The following is a 15,500-nucleotide window of genomic DNA, read 5'->3' on the forward strand; positions in this document are numbered from 1 at the left end:
GAACTTCATTTTTCTGAATGTATGGGGGGGGGGCGACAGAAAACCTTCGTCCCGGGCGTCGTCAGCTCTTCGGACGACCCTGGTATACATATATTTTTCCACAACGCGAAATTTCGACTTACGCGAGGAGTCTTGGAACGCATCTTCGCGTAAGTCGGGACTCGACTGTATTTCTGCCTTAGCCCTGGCTATATAATTTACTGAAATTACCATTTTAAGAGTTTTTTCAAAGTTGATTGAAGCTCAACAAATTGTAATCATTGCGTTTATTTTTGTTGAATTTATTTTGTATCCATTTTCTAGCTCCCGTTTCAGTTCGTAAAAATGTCCGTACTTCTATATTTTGCAATTAAGTTTTTGTTTTATCTTTATATAAAAGCATTATTAAAAAAATTATTGTGTGTGTGGTAAAATTAAAATACTCTTGTTAAATTAAATTTATTAGCTGTAAGGTTGACTGTTTGGTCAGCTCACCAAGTGGTCACATCACTGTTTTTTTTTTTTTTTTTCTTTTTGAAGTGAAAACTTCTTTAGGCGCGTTGAGCACTTTTGAGGTGGGAAAAAAAAACATCCATTCCATTTTACGACATCGAAAAGCCGTCATCTTACCAACACCGGAATACAACGCATGCGCGGCTTCCCTCTGCTTCTTTACGTGCGATTCTTTCGTTAAGATTCTGAAGCTCAGCGGCACGAACAGCAGCTCGTATTTCATTAAATTTTCAATATTTCAACTTCAACTTTTATTATAATGTTTCTCTAATATGCTGTCAAGTATTATTCTGAAAGTTTAGTAACGTTTGACAGAAAACTCTGCGTGATATGAGCCGAAAACCTTCAAAAAAATTTGCATTTTTTGAAAGAAATGCTTATATCTCCGTATGTATAAAAGATAATTTTACGAAAATATAAAAATAAATTCTAGATAGGTTTTTAACTCATTTCTGAAATTTATAGTTTATTCCTAATGAAAAATGATCAAAAACCTTTTTTGCTTCCTCAATTTGTTGTTCGCCCCTAAATGAATAGTAGACTTAATTTTTATTGGAAAATGGCGACTGGAATATACCTTTTATGTGAAAAAAATTACAGAACAATTGGTCTTTTATTTCTCGAGAAATCCGTAAAAATGTGAATTTTTGAAAGTGTTCATATGAGGCAATGAGAAGCAAAGGGATGCAAGTGGCAAAATTAAAAATTTGGAGGTAACCAGTACAAATGGTTGGTGAACCTCTCCTCTGTCTTGGGGCAAGAGATGGTACTAGTACACCTGGTAGTTGCTGCTATACAGCATGATTTAGAAAAGAAAATCAATGAAAACCTACCTAGGATGTTATCTTTAAACGCGTTTTACTCAAAACTTGAAAATATCCTCTTACTCCCTTTGCTTCTCACTGCCTCCTATAGTGTAGAAAGAACAAAAAAGCATAGGAAGAAAAAAAATACTAACATTTAAAGGCTTGTGTAGGTATTTCCTCGAATTACTTCAAATATTCTTGCTTCTTATGCACCAGACTTTTGTTTCGGGGGGGGGGGAGACTACCAAATACATTTCTCGTGAAATCTACAGGGTGTCCCAAAAGGTCGTTTACAAACTTAACATGCTGGTCTGTCATATCATGATGAACAAGATTTACATAGTAACATAAGTTCGAAAATACAATGCTGGCACACTACATACACACAAAGTCAGGCACTAAAGGATACACAACATGTCGCATATTTATTACACAAAGATGATGTTACGCAACATTTTAGTTTTCAAGGAAGGCTTATAGCTGTTGTTGAAATTTGCTGTCTTTAGCTGTCATACACGCGTCGCAACGACAAAGTACCGACCGTTGTAATAACGATCCATTCGGACAAGATTTCACCGATCGCTGCGTTGTCGTTGTAACGTGATTATGAGAGCTGACAGGACGGACATTTTATCAACTACTTTAAGCTTTCCTTAAAAATTAAAATGTTGTGCAAAACTGTCTTTTTGTAATAGATATGCGACATGTTGTGCATTTGTTAGTGTCTGACTTTGTGTGCATGTAGTGCGCCAGCATTGCGTTTGGGAACACATGTTCCTATGTAAATCTTGTTCATCATGATATGACAGACCAGCATGTTAAGTTTGTAAACGACCTTTTGGGACACCCTGTATATGGTTAATAAACTTCGAGTTAAATCGTTCCTATTAATTTTTGCTACAATAGGTTATTTAAATGAAGGAGTGCTGCTTTTAAAGGCATTTATATGAGCAAATGTAAAAAATAACGTTATCTATTAAAGGAAGAAAAAAAAAACAGGTATGTAATGAGTAGGGTAATAATGAGAGTTCTGCCCCAAGAGGCGGCTCTGCGGCTATGAGCCGCCTCCCAATCCCTCCGCCTCCCTGATGCCGCCTCCACCGCCTCCCAATCCCTGCGCCTCCCCCAGCCGTTCCTTCCCTCCCCCAGCCGTTCCCTCCCTCGCCGCGTGAGTTGAGTTGTCCGTGAAAGATTACGAGGTTTCTGGTTGTCATGACAACCAGAGTTTTGGGATGGCAACACTTCGTAGAAGTTTTCGGATGGCAACACTTGTTTTTCGTAACCTTTTACGAGTTTTGGGATGGCAACACTCAACGTTTCGGATGTGAATATTTTTACGCGAACTTTGAAGATTTTATTTTTGCAATGCTCCTGGCGCCATCTATTGAGAGGTTGATTTTTATTTTTTTATTTCTACGAATTTAATTATTTTTATTTTTACAGAGTGTTGAAGTTGGGAATCGAACACCCAAACTTTGAGTTAGCAAAAACGTATGCTAACCACTATGCTATATTTTTCATTACTCTTTCAGTCTTAATGTGAATCTGTACCATGACAACGAATATTACAATTAAATTAATTTTAAAACCATCAGTTAATTTACTCTTTAGTACTAATCATGGCATATCATTAACTGAATTTCAGCTCATAATTGAAACTATCATCATTATTATTATTATTTTTCATAATAACAAAGTTTTCACTTAAGTAAAGATTTATTTAAATACAACCCATTCGAGATTTTAGATTTATTTCAATGCTTTGTGGACTTGAAATATATTTTAAACTTTGATTTTCTTTTTCATGCATTTCAAACTTTATCCTTTTTATTTTTTCTAACTTGTTAAATTTTCTTTTTTCTTTGTCAAATTTACAAATAATTTTTCTAACTTGTAAAAATTTCAAAGAAATAATTTTCTTAACTAATTTTTTTTTTTTTTTTGACTTTCATACAACAAAATATTTTTTCTTATTTGTTAAATTTTCTAAGAAATAATTAACTTAAATATTCTTTCATACATTTTGAACTTTAACGTTTTTTCCTGTCATTTAGCACTTTGATTTTTTTTTTCACTATTTTAGCGTTTTTCAATTATTTTCAGTCTTTAACTATTTTCTTAACTTTTTAGTCTTTAACTAATTTCAAGCATTTCAGACTTAGATTATTTTTTCGTGATTTCGATTTTTTTTTAGTATATTTTAGAGTTTGATCATTTTCTCGCTTGTTTTTACTTTATCGGTTTTTTTTTTTTTCCCGATATTTTTAAACTTAGAAATTTTTCACAAGTAGTGACAGGAATCGAACCTTCAAATTTTTCAAAACGTTATCATGTCTTCAATTTTTGCAATCATGTCAAACTTGCAATCAATTTACTCGTAGTAGTAATTAACACTTATCATTAACAAATTTTCTCAGATTTTAAAAAATCAACTTAATTAATTTTTTCCAGTAAGCAAATTGCGCACTCAAGTTACATTCCAACACTGCATATATGTTTCAAGAGTTTCATTGAATTTATCACATTCCATTTAATTAACTCTAATAATTACTTTTTCATTAATACTTAACTTAATCATTTTATCATACATTTATTCCAGTTACAAAATTATGCTTAAAAGTTATTTATTTTTCTTAGCACAAGAGATTTTAACATGTTCCTACTAAAATGCTTTTCACTCTAGTTTGAGTTTACTAAAATAGCAACTCATTTACGATTTAGATTCATTTAATCGTCTTTGATTCTTTTTTCATTGTTAATATTTTACATTATCACATACGTTATTATTTTTATACATTTATCCATTTAATTTTCCAAAATCTACAATCAATTTACTCTTCGTATTAATTAACACTTATCACTATCAAATATTTTCATGAATTTTAAAAATTATCTTCTTAAATAATTTTTTACTGTAACCAAATTTCCCACTCAAGTTATATTTCATCACTACATATGCTTTTCATGAGTTTCATTTAATTTATCGCATTTCATTTAATTAACTCTAATAATTATTTTTTATCATCGATATTTAAGTTAATCATATTTTCCTTTATTTATTTTTCATGCAAACACTCTTGATGGAATAAAACAAATTTTTAAACTTTCATGAATTAAATCCCCTCTGACTATTTTATTTTACTTTACCATACTTTACTATTTTACTTACTGCGTTTTACTATTTATCATTCATTACAGCTTTTCCAAAATATTACTTTACAACCAACTAATTTCATTAACAGAATTTTCATTACAATTTATAAATTTCACTTTTATTTAATTATTTTTACCTACGCTAAAATAAAACACATCACATAAAAAAGTTAAACATCAATGAAGAACCCGAGAAATGTTAAAATTATAAGTCAAGTATCAAAACTTCATGTCAGCAAATTTTAAAAATAGACTTACCGAAAAATAACTTCTACTGAAATTCATTTCAAAACTTGGAATCAATTTACTCTTAGCATTAATAAACACTTATCATTAAGAAATTTTCATGGATTTTAAAAATCAACTTATTTAATTTTTTCCAGTAAGAAAATTTCGCACTCAAGTTACATTTCATCACTTTATATGCTTTTCAAGAGTTTCATTTAATTTATCACATTTTATTTAATCAACTCTATTAATTATTTTTGATTAGTATTTAACTTAGTCATTTTATTGCATAGTGTTTTACTTTATTATTATTATTTTTTTTTTCATACAAGCACTCTTGTTAGAATAAAACAAAATTTTCAACCTTCATGAATTAGAATCACTTTGGCTATTTCATTTTCCCAATAATATTTTACTTTAACAACTAATTTCTTTAACAAAATCGATATCATTTATTTTAGTCTTTATCCTTTTCGAACGATACATTCAAATGGACAGCTATACGTTAAATTAAGAAACTTAATCTAAATTTTGACAAATTAAGTCATTGCTAAATACTGACTAAAATTAAGTACAAAAGACTAACCTTTTTGGGGTGAAATCCCTCAAGTACCAGCTATCGCGAAGTTATTTAAAAACAGTGAATGAAATTGTAATAAGTGGATTGTTAATTATAACTCAATCTCACAAAATTACAATTACACGCATGTTTTATTTGAAATCACTGCATACGGCTGGCTGCCCATCGTCGATTTGCAGAACGCATGCCGTGATATCGCAAATCAACTCGGCTGTTGAAAAAAACTACCGTAATGCTACAGCACTTCGGATCGTCCACACTCACCGAGACGAATTGAGAAAATGACTTTATCAATATTGCTATCTACCCCTTTACCGATAACAGATAACAAACCCCACGTGCGAGTATTATTCACCACCTGGCCTACGTCTTTCAAGTGATGTCACTGTTTCTGACCAATTAAAATTAGTTCACGTTTCTCAAATATCAAGCACATAGATCGGCAATAGCCTGATGTCTGGTTTTCCAAACAAAATTTTAGATTTTAATTCGTAGTTTCGAATTAATTTCTTTTTCATTTCAAACTTATAAAAAAAAATTTCCAGCTTGTAAGAATATTTCTTTCAAAAACAGATTTTTGATTCAAAACAGTATTTTTTCAAACTTGTAATATTTTTCTACTTAGAAAATGAAATCAAAAATTTTTGTTTTCTTTAATCATATAAAATGTTTTTTAAGAAATAATTTCTCAAACTTGTAATATTTTTCCACTAATTAAAAAAAAAAAATCAATTTTTTTTTTTTCAATCATATAAAAATAAATTTTTATTCTTACAACAATAAATTTTTCCGCAAAAATATTTTTTTCAAATCAAAATAATAATAATAATAATATTTTTGTAACATATTGTTTTTTTTTTCCTTTCAATCTTTTTTTTTTTTTTTCAAAAATTTTCAAACTTACAAAATAAAATTTTTTCAACTGAATCTTCAAACGAAATGATTTAATTAAATTTAAAACTCAATATCACTTTACTCTTAGTATTAATAACCAATAGCACTTAACCATTTACTCTTTGCACTCTAAGTATTAATTAACACACACGCATTACAAATAATAATAATAATAATGTTTAAGATACTTACAAATCATCCACTCAAGCTTTCAAATATCCATCTAGCATGTTATTGTTCATTCGTGTGAGGGAACTTGTAATAAAACTTTACTTATCAACCGAAATTATAAGCGAAAATATCGCATTTTTTTAGCACTTAATATAATCCTACAATTAACAAATTGGTTTTAACTTTGAATTTAAGAAAAATAAAAACTATTACACACTTAGTAACATATCTATCGATGTATATTATTTCATGACAAATCACAAATAGGTGAGGATCTTTTATCGATCATGTGACCAACTAAGTTAAGAAAGAGCGTTCTTATCTCATATGAGAATTTATAAGTCTTTAATATTTCTCTTTAATGTAAGTGTATTGATACGTACGAGTTTGTGTATGTGAATATAACTGTGTATTGTTTTCAAACCATTGTCATGTTTAAGCTTTACGGTTCTAATTTTGACTTTCCACTTAGCATTATTTGAAGTCCTTCGCATGCATTAAACTATAGAAATATTACAAAAATTATATTTTCATTCAGTCTTAATTACAAAACCATACAATAAGATGAAGACAACACCGATAGTATAAAGATTACTTACAATAAAGTGCATATAAAAAATATATGTAAGAGTGATTTCAAAGTATAATCCATCAACCATATTCAACAACTCAATCAAAACACAAGTCTCTTTTAAAATGATAAACACAATTTATTCACACACACAGTAAAAGACAATTAAAAAAACTTTCATCCTTAAGTAAAACTCTTCAAAACTTTCAAGCGTATTTTTAACATCGATTGCATCAAATAAATCAGACACATGACATTTTAAACATGGACTATCAACATTCAAAGTAACGAAGTCACGAGTCAAGTTTTCCCAATTAACATTAAAAAGAACCCGTTCGAAAAAAGTGTCGAACTTTCGACCCCTTGTTAATGATTCACATTCATGCACTCTCATGTAAAAAATGAATCCATTTTTACAATCCACACATTCTTTTTTAGAAAGGTAGTTTATGTTGCATATGAGCTCATCAAATAGTCACTTACGTAGAGAATCAGCCAGTTTACGAACTTCTTGTGATGTATATGTGCTGATTTTATCACATCGACAATCACAGGGATATTTTTTCTCAATTTCCGAAAGGATGTACTCTTTTAGAGTATAAGTCATAAGTTTGTCTTTGACACTACGTGAGATACAAGGGGACGCGTAGCACAATTTGTCAATCTGGCTTTCCAAAAGTAGAACTCTATCAGGCATCAACTGGAACACTTCTCGTTTCAGTTTGAACAATCTTTGCACACTAACACAGATGTTACCATTCGCACTCGACTCTCCTTTTTTATAACAAAAACGAAATCACGGTCTTCGATTAATTTTTGATTTATATTTTTACGTAGGCTTGAAATAACTGATCTCCACACATCTGGTTCTAAGGAAATACCATCCATAGTTGGTCGAAAAATACCATCTTTCCCACACGTATATCTTCTAATATGCACGCGTGTACGTTTCCGAAAAGCATTCACCTAAAGTGAAAATACAATCACCCAAGTGTATCATATCATCAGGCTGTGGAGAAGCCTCAATGTTCATTTTCATGTTCGTTGCATCCCATCTGTTCATCTTCAGGCTTCAAAGTTTCAGAATGATTTTCACCAGCGTTAGTCATTCTTAACTCTCATAGGATTAGGAGTCACAATACTAAAACAACTTCCTGTGAACTTAAAAAATAAATCAAACTAGGTTTTAACACTAGCTGGTGAAGAAAAATCCTAAGTACATAGAATAAAATTTCACGATCTCTTTCAAAGCTCAGAATCACCCTGAAAATGATTCTCCAAACATCCACTATAAACCAATGAATATTCACTTTAACCAATGAGAAGTGTACATAAATCTCTTGCTACTGACGTCATAGAATATCACATGAACTTTTGAGCAGAATTGTGTTGTTTTACACAGTATTCAGATTTTTAGAAAATGCCAACACTTTGACTTCCAAATTCATCCTGACCTACTACGAGTAATTTTAAGATGGTAGCAGGTTTTCACATCACATCGAATGCCGATGACGGTTTCGCATCTCACGCATGACATGATCAATCACGTGTAATTGATCATGTCAATTTGCATTCTCCACAGCCTGATGATATGATACACTTGGGTGATTGTATTTTCACTTTAGGTGAATGCTTTTCGGAAACGTACACGCGTGCATATTAGAAGATATACGTGTGGGAAAGATGGTATTTTTCGACCAACTATGGATGGTATTTCCTTAGAACCAGATGTGTGGAGATCAGTTATTTCAAGCCTACGTAAAAATATAAATCAAAAATTAATCGAAGACCGTGATTTCGTTTTTGTTATAAAAAAGGAGAGTCGAGTGCGAATGGTAACATCTGTGTTAGTGTGCAAAGATTGTTCAAACTGAAACGAGAAGTGTTCCAGTTGATGCCTGATAGAGTTCTACTTTTGGAAAGCCAGATTGACAAATTGTGCTACGCGTCCCCTTGTATCTCACGTAGTGTCAAAGACAAACTTATGACTTATACTCTAAAAGAGTACATCCTTTCGGAAATTGAGAAAAAATATCCCTGTGATTGTCGATGTGATAAAATCAGCACATATACATCACAAGAAGTTCGTAAACTGGCTGATTCTCTACGTAAGTGACTATTTGATGAGCTCATATGCAACATAAACTACCTTTCTAAAAAAGAATGTGTGGATTGTAAAAATGGATTCATTTTTTACATGAGAGTGCATGAATGTGAATCATTAACAAGGGGTCGAAAGTTCGACACTTTTTTCGAACGGGTTCTTTTTAATGTTAATTGGGAAAACTTGACTCGTGACTTCGTTACTTTGAATGTTGATAGTCCATGTTTAAAATGTCATGTGTCTGATTTATTTGATGCAATCGATGTTAAAAATACGCTTGAAAGTTTTGAAGAGTTTTACTTAAGGATGAAAGTTTTTTTAATTGTCTTTTACTGTGTGTGTGAATAAATTGTGTTTATCATTTTAAAAGAGACTTGTGTTTTGATTGAGTTGTTGAATATGGTTGATGGATTATACTTTGAAATCACTCTTACATATATTTTTTATATGCACTTTATTGTAAGTAATCTTTATACTATCGGTGTTGTCTTCATCTTATTGTATGGTTTTGTAATTAAGACTGAATGAAAATATAATTTTTGTAATATTTCTATAGTTTAATGCATGCGAAGGACTTCAAATAATGCTAAGTGGAAAGTCAAAATTAGAACCGTAAAGCTTAAACATGACAATGGTTTGAAAACAATACACAGTTATATTCACATACACAAACTCGTACGTATCAATACACTTACATTAAAGAGAAATATTAAAGACTTATAAATTCTCATATGAGATAAGAACGCTCTTTCTTAACTTAGTTGGTCACATGATCGATAAAAGATCCTCACCTATTTGTGATTTGTCATGAAATAATATACATCGATAGATATGTTACTAAGTGTGTAATAGTTTTTATTTTTCTTAAATTCAAAGTTAAAACCAATTTGTTAATTGTAGGATTATATTAAGTGCTAAAAAAATGCGATATTTTCGCTTATAATTTCGGTTGATAAGTAAAGTTTTATTACAAGTTCCCTCACACGAATGAACAATAACATGCTAGATGGATATTTGAAAGCTTGAGTGGATGATTTGTAAGTATCTTAAACATTATTATTATTATTATTTGTAATGCGTGTGTGTTAATTAATACTTAGAGTGCAAAGAGTAAATGGATAAGTGCTATTGGTTATTAATACTAAGAGTAAAGTGATATTGAGTTTTAAATTTAATTAAATCATTTCGTTTGAAGATTCAGTTGAAAAAATTTTATTTTGTAAGTTTGAAAATTTTTGAAAAAAAAAAAAAAAGATTGAAAGGAAAAAAAAAAACAATATGTTACAAAAATATTATTATTATTATTATTTTGATTTGAAAAAAATATTTTTGCGGAAAAATTTATTGTTGTAAGAATAAAAATTTATTTTTATATGATTGAAAAAAAAAATTGATTTTTTTTTTTTTTAATTAGTGGAAAAATATTACAAGTTTGAGAAATTATTTCTTAAAAAACATTTTATATGATTAAAGAAAACAAAAATTTTTGATTTCATTTTCTAAGTAGAAAAATATTACAAGTTTGAAAAAATACTGTTTTGAATCAAAAATCTGTTTTTGAAAGAAATATTCTTATAAGCTGGAAATTTTTTTTTATAAGTTTGAAATGAAAAAGAAATTAATTCGAAACTACGAATTAAAATCTAAAATTTTGTTTGGAAAACCAGACATCAGGCTATTGCCGATCTATGTGCTTGATATTTGAGAAACGTGAACTAATTTTAATTGGTCAGAAACAGTGACATCACTTGAAAGACGTAGGCCAGGTGGTGAATAATACTCGCACGTGGGGTTTGTTATCTGTTATCGGTAAAGGGGTAGATAGCAATATTGATAAAGTCATTTTCTCAATTCGTCTCGGTGAGTGTGGACGATCCGAAGTGCTGTAGCATTACGGTAGTTTTTTTCAACAGCCGAGTTGATTTGCGATATCACGGCATGCGTTCTGCAAATCGACGATGGGCAGCCAGCCGTATGCAGTGATTTCAAATAAAACATGCGTGTAATTGTAATTTTGTGAGATTGAGTTATAATTAACAATCCACTTATTACAATTTCATTCACTGTTTTTAAATAACTTCGCGATAGCTGGTACTTGAGGGATTTCACCCCAAAAAGGTTAGTCTTTTGTACTTAATTTTAGTCAGTATTTAGCTATGACTTAATTTGTCAAAATTTAGATTAAGTTTCTTAATTTAACGTATAGCTGTCCATTTGAATGTATCGTTCGAAAAGGATAAAGACTAAAATAAATGATATCGATTTTGTTAAAGAAATTAGTTGTTAAAGTAAAATATTATTGGGAAAATGAAATAGCCAAAGTGATTCTAATTCATGAAGGTTGAAAATTTTGTTTTATTCTAACAAGAGTGCTTGTAATGAAAAAAAAAATAATAATAATAAAGTAAAACACTATGCAATAAAATGACTAAGTTAAATACTAATCAAAAATAATTAATAGAGTTGATTAAATAAAATGTGATAAATTAAATGAAACTCTTGAAAAGCATATAAAGTGATGAAATGTAACTTGAGTGCGAAATTTTCTTACTGGAAAAAATTAAATAAGTTGATTTTTAAAATCCATGAAAATTTCTTAATGATAAGTGTTTATTAATGCTAAGAGTAAATTGATTCCAAGTTTTGAAATGAATTTCAGTAGAAGTTATTTTTCGGTAAGTCTATTTTTAAAATTTGCTGACATGAAGTTTTGATACTTGACTTATAATTTTAACATTTCTCGGGTTCTTCATTGATGTTTAACTTTTTTATGTGATGTGTTTTATTTTAGCGTAGGTAAAAATAATTAAATAAAAGTGAAATTTATAAATTGTAATGAAAATTCTGTTAATGAAATTAGTTGGTTGTAAAGTAATATTTTGGAAAAGCTGTAATGAATGATAAATAGTAAAACGCAGTAAGTAAAATAGTAAAGTATGGTAAAGTAAAATAAAATAGTCAGAGGGGATTTAATTCATGAAAGTTTAAAAATTTGTTTTATTCCATCAAGAGTGTTTGCATGAAAAATAAATAAAGGAAAATATGATTAACTTAAATATCGATGATAAAAAATAATTATTAGAGTTAATTAAATGAAATGCGATAAATTAAATGAAACTCATGAAAAGCATATGTAGTGATGAAATATAACTTGAGTGGGAAATTTGGTTACAGTAAAAAATTATTTAAGAAGATAATTTTTAAAATTCATGAAAATATTTGATAGTGATAAGTGTTAATTAATACGAAGAGTAAATTGATTGTAGATTTTGGAAAATTAAATGGATAAATGTATAAAAATAATAACGTATGTGATAATGTAAAATATTAACAATGAAAAAAGAATCAAAGACGATTAAATGAATCTAAATCGTAAATGAGTTGCTATTTTAGTAAACTCAAACTAGAGTGAAAAGCATTTTAGTAGGAACATGTTAAAATCTCTTGTGCTAAGAAAAATAAATAACTTTTAAGCATAATTTTGTAACTGGAATAAATGTATGATAAAATGATTAAGTTAAGTATTAATGAAAAAGTAATTATTAGAGTTAATTAAATGGAATGTGATAAATTCAATGAAACTCTTGAAACATATATGCAGTGTTGGAATGTAACTTGAGTGCGCAATTTGCTTACTGGAAAAAATTAATTAAGTTGATTTTTTAAAATCTGAGAAAATTTGTTAATGATAAGTGTTAATTACTACTACGAGTAAATTGATTGCAAGTTTGACATGATTGCAAAAATTGAAGACATGATAACGTTTTGAAAAATTTGAAGGTTCGATTCCTGTCACTACTTGTGAAAAATTTCTAAGTTTAAAAATATCGGGAAAAAAAAAAAAAAACGATAAAGTAAAAACAAGCGAGAAAATGATCAAACTCTAAAATATACTAAAAAAAAATCGAAATCACGAAAAAATAATCTAAGTCTGAAATGCTTGAAATTAGTTAAAGACTAAAAAGTTAAGAAAATAGTTAAAGACTGAAAATAATTGAAAAACGCTAAAATAGTGAAAAAAAAAATCAAAGTGCTAAATGACAGGAAAAAACGTTTAAGTTCAAAATGTATGAAAGAATATTTAAGTTAATTATTTCTTAGAAAATTTAACAAATAAGAAAAAATATTTTGTTGTATGAAAGTCAAAAAAAAAAAAAAAAAAAATTAGTTAAGAAAATTATTTCTTTGAAATTTTTACAAGTTAGAAAAATTATTTGTAAATTTGACAAAGAAAAAAGAAAATTTAACAAGTTAGAAAAAATAAAAAGGATAAAGTTTGAAATGCATGAAAAAGAAAATCAAAGTTTAAAATATATTTCAAGTCCACAAAGCATTGAAATAAATCTAAAATCTCGAATGGGTTGTATTTAAATAAATCTTTACTTAAGTGAAAACTTTGTTATTATGAAAAATAATAATAATAATGATGATAGTTTCAATTATGAGCTGAAATTCAGTTAATGATATGCCATGATTAGTACTAAAGAGTAAATTAACTGATGGTTTTAAAATTAATTTAATTGTAATATTCGTTGTCATGGTACAGATTCACATTAAGACTGAAAGAGTAATGAAAAATATAGCATAGTGGTTAGCATACGTTTTTGCTAACTCAAAGTTTGGGTGTTCGATTCCCAACTTCAACACTCTGTAAAAATAAAAATAATTAAATTCGTAGAAATAAAAAAATAAAAATCAACCTCTCAATAGATGGCGCCAGGAGCATTGCAAAAATAAAATCTTCAAAGTTCGCGTAAAAATATTCACATCCGAAACGTTGAGTGTTGCCATCCCAAAACTCGTAAAAGGTTACGAAAAACAAGTGTTGCCATCCGAAAACTTCTACGAAGTGTTGCCATCCCAAAACTCTGGTTGTCATGACAACCAGAAACCTCGTAATCTTTCACGGACAACTCAACTCACGCGGCGAGGGAGGGAACGGCTGGGGGAGGGAAGGAACGGCTGGGGGAGGCGCAGGGATTGGGAGGCGGTGGAGGCGGCATCAGGGAGGCGGAGGGATTGGGAGGCGGCTCATAGCCGCAGAGCCGCCTCTTGGGGCAGAACTCTCATTATTACCCTACTGTAATGTACACTGCATAACTTCACTCCTGCCGTTTAATAACTCAAAAAAATAGATACATGAACTCATATACGCGTTTTCAAAGAAAAACTATTTTAATTCACGTTTTTGGGCACTTATTAAATACAAATAGTTTGGCAGTTTCAAATTTGAAGATTTCTAATGCTTTGGTTGACGTAAGGCCGTAAGGTATTCAAAATCTGAAGTTGTATTGTTTTGTAAGAAATGATGTTTCCAATAACATCAATAAAACCAAAATAATGCAGTTTAAGCATTGAGCTGACAGAATTCTTCAAAAATAGTAAATAAAATTGCAATGCTACACTGTTAAAAAAAATTCCTGAAAATAACGGAGAAAGTACCGGCAGCAAAGTTGCCGTAAATATTACGTTTCCGTTCAATGACTTTCCTTGATTTAACAGAAGTTCCATTTCTTATTTCTCCGTAGTTGTAGTTTTCCGTTTATAAATTTCTCGTGACTGAACGAAAATTCCATTTCTTATTTTTCCGTTCATTTACGATCTTTCTGTGTTTTAACAGAATTTACGTTCCTTATTTTTTCATTGCGATATTTTTTCCATTTCTCACTTTCCCGTATTTATGTAAAAAGATTTTATTTTCAAAAAATATTTAAAAAGATATGTCAAGTATTGACTTTTCGTTTCATTAAAAATTTAGTTCTTTAAAATGGTATATAATACAGATATATTTAACTGTTCTAAAATTATTACTTTTTTTTATTTGCATTTGTTACTCAAAGATTTTTTAAATTAACATCTGGAGAGAGAACTTACCTAACATACCAAGCATCCATTTGCTGACCAAAACTTTTTATATCAACTTCAGATGAGTCAAATTAATCAAATAGTACTAGCAGAAAAATTGATGGATTTGAATAGGACACCAATTATCCCTGCTAATACTGTTCGATATTCCCTTCGTCGTACATTGTCTGGGGTGGCATGGAAAAACATACATGAAAAATATGATATTTTTATTTGCAGACTATGTCAAATAAAATGCTATTAAAAGCAGGTTGACGTTATCATATAATAATATACCTGATAGAGAGTACCGCATATCTATTGTGTTTAAAAACAGAATCATTGACATGCACGTGAAGAATTTTTGGTTCAGATGCTACATCCCCCCCCCCCCAATGATATCAAAATTTTTCACTCATTGGAATCGCAACGTAGATTTTTAGTACATAATCATTATTACTTAAGCATATATCAATCAGTTCGTTTTACCCGAATTGTTTTTCCAAGAAACTTGCAATAATCTCAAATAAGTTGTTGGATAAGATCTTAATAAATTAAATTAAGTACTTATTGTAGCCAAAACTTTCATTGTATATATTAAAGATCAACAATACACCTTTATTTAGAGATTTAAAATAGTTACTTTCAGTATTCCAA

The sequence above is a fragment of the Uloborus diversus genome, chromosome 1 (assembly GCF_026930045.1).
Source record: "Uloborus diversus isolate 005 chromosome 1, Udiv.v.3.1, whole genome shotgun sequence".
NCBI classification, from domain to species: Eukaryota; Metazoa; Arthropoda; class Arachnida; order Araneae; family Uloboridae; genus Uloborus; species Uloborus diversus.